The 2793-nt window shown below is 35.8% G+C and overlaps 1 protein-coding gene across 2 annotated transcripts in view; it reads left to right on the top strand.

Moving 5' to 3' along the window:
• The window catches only part of LPGAT1 (lysophosphatidylglycerol acyltransferase 1), a 67743-nt gene that overhangs the window by 26114 nt on the left and 38836 nt on the right, over positions 1-2793 (top strand). The window lies entirely within an intron of this gene.

The following is a 2793-nucleotide window of genomic DNA, read 5'->3' as shown; positions in this document are numbered from 1 at the left end:
TTCTTAAAAACATTATAGTAATGGCAGTGGTTTTTCTGCACACTTTTGTGGTTTGCTGTTCTGTTTCCGATCCAGAAATGCTCTGTGAAGGACTTGCACAAAGTGATTCTTTTCTCCTTGATAATCAGGTCAATCAATTGACCATAAAGCGTTATTAAGCACAAGAGACAGCCTGATTGCCTGAGGAGAGCTGACAGAGGGAAAGAAAAGAAGCTAGAGGAGGGCCAGCTGATTCACTGTGATTTAATAACCTACTACTTGTCAGCTGAGTGGCAGTAGTTGAGCTATTAGCCTGGCTGGTTGGTAGATAAAATGAATTGAGTAAATCAATTCAAGAATTAAATCAAACTTTATTTTTCTTTTACCTTGCATTTGGAATGGGATAACAGAGCCCACCTTTTTTTTTACTTGTCATCTGAAACTTGTTAGTGCAGCTGGTTATGTGTTTTATACCCTCGTGGATTTAACAAGAGTAGGTAAAATAGGTAACACCACAAACTTTTTTCCTGTGTTTGTTTGACTGGGGCCTATCTGAAAGTTTCAAAGTTAGACATTGGTCTTCACCTAATACATTAAAAGTGTACTTTTTTCTATCAAATTAAGCTTCATAAGGTCTATTCTTTGGTTGTTTTCAACTGAGCGCTGCTTCTCATGGCTTACATTTTTCAGTCATGAGCTTTCTTTTAATCCTTCAGAAAGTTAGATCTGTGAATCAGTTTTGAAGAATAAAAATAGTTGCTTTTTAAATTGTTCTACAGTTGAAATGATTAGTACTATAAATTGATATGTTCCAGGGAAGTATCTATAGTAGAGCATTGCATTTTTTTTCCTCCTAGTGATCTAGAAATAAAGTAGTTTTATTTGGAAATAATTAGGTATGAGAAACCTGACTTTGCAGATGCTCGATGTACTTAGTTTTTATTACTTTTACAAAGCCACAGTTCAGTAAAAAGGTTGTATATTGGCTGCTTAAGAAAGACACTGAAGTAATAATTTCGAAGTCAGTATGTGGTTGATTTTTCCTTTAAAACAATTCTCAGTTTGTCTTAGTTTCTTGCCCTGTGGGATACTGCCATAGTCGGATATGTGAAATACTTGATAAAGGAGGTGTACAGGCAACTATGACTGCCATGGCGAAGCATTTTCCAACTTCCATGGAGTTAGACCATCAGAGGAAATTCACACATAGTGAGGAGGAGGGATAAAGGAGATGTCCAAGTTCACGTTGAGAAAAATAAGAAAGGATCTGTGCTTAGCTTGTCTGGGGAAAGGAAAGGAGGTTGAACATTATGGGAAGAACAGTTCTCCTCACCTTCATATCTCTAATCTGATTTTACCTACTTGTGACCAAATACAGCATTTTTTTTTTTTACTTGTTGTTCAAGTCTCAATTCAGTACTAATTTGGGAGCCATTAGAAAGTAATAGAAGTGGCAGTTTTCAAAAGTGTGATGGAATCGATTTTTGCAGGGATAGGGAAGCTATGCATGGATTATTGCTTTTTGTTTTCAGTGTGTAGCCTATTACCTTTCCATCATTTAAACCATGTATTAAAAGACAGTAATAAAGTAATTATTCTGTGCTGAGAGTTGTTCACTGCCTGTAAACCTGTTAATAACAGTACAAAAGATTCAGTAGTAAAGGTGAAATATTTCCTTTGTTGTCAGAACTGAAAATAACAGCCAGTAAGAACCGTTTAAGATACTGAACAAACACAGAAAAATAATTATATCCTACATGCAGGGTCAATACATCTTACTTTTGGAACTTCATAGAGCTCTTTTGCCTGCCCATCCTTTCCCTTTACCTGGCATTGCAGTAACCATCCCTTGTACTGAAGGAAGCCAGTCTCTACTCACTTGTCTCTTTGCCCCAATAATAGCATTAGACATATTCTAGTTTTTAATTTGCAGCATATATTTTCTGGTTTTCCATCCTGTGTTTTTTGGGAGGCAATCTTCTCTTTTTCCACTTAGTTACTTTGTGATGGTGGAATTAGCAATTTTAGCCCCTCTTCCTTATCTCAGCATGGTTTTGTTAGTCAGTGTAAATGTTGGATGATCGACAGCTGTATCTTCCTCCCGCCATCATTCTTGCCACTGAAGCATCTGGTCTCTGGTCTACGAAGTAGTGACTAATAGTTTCTGTCATCTGAGCAGCATTTTCTGAACCTACTTTCTTGCCTATAGCTAACTTGTTTAGATTTGAATGACTGAGTTTGTTTAATGTAGCATTTTAAACCTAATGACCCAACTACGGATCTTCGGTTTTGCTTTTACTGGAGTAGAATAGCAATAGTAAGTGTAGAAATGAAACAAACGTGCTAAGTTTAAAAAAAACAAAAACAAAAAAATCAACAAATAGCCAACAAAAACCACTTTCAACAACAACTTTTTTTTACATCTGATGAGGTGAGATAGACGAATATGAAAGCTGGGTCAAAAGCTTATGTAATTTTGAGACCCTAAATATAGAATGGTGTGATGACACAAAAAGATCAATCTCCGTGCACATGTTCTGGTATTTTTGTTTTGTTCTTATTCTGCGCATGCAATTTAAAACTAAGCTGGACACCCCCTGCTTGGAAAAATGGTCTTGCTAATACTCCTATCTGATGCTATGTGCCAATTTAAATTGACATGTAGCATGTAGGTTTCTTTATTATAATTGTCTGGGTGTGGGGTCTTTTTTTATTGTTTTGTTGATAGTAAAATTTCCCTGTGCTCATTGTAAAATTTACCTTTTTTTTTATTTTTTTTATTTTTAATAGTAGTGGAATGGGGTGATGATGTTA

The sequence above is a fragment of the Empidonax traillii genome, unplaced genomic scaffold, assembly GCF_003031625.1.
Source record: "Empidonax traillii isolate 1590-97213 ecotype Southwest subspecies unplaced genomic scaffold, ASM303162v1 scaffold296:size1881848, whole genome shotgun sequence".
NCBI classification, from domain to species: Eukaryota; Metazoa; Chordata; class Aves; order Passeriformes; family Tyrannidae; genus Empidonax; species Empidonax traillii.
The sequence above is the reverse complement of the archived record's forward strand: the minus strand, read 5'-3'. Positions and strand labels throughout refer to the sequence as shown.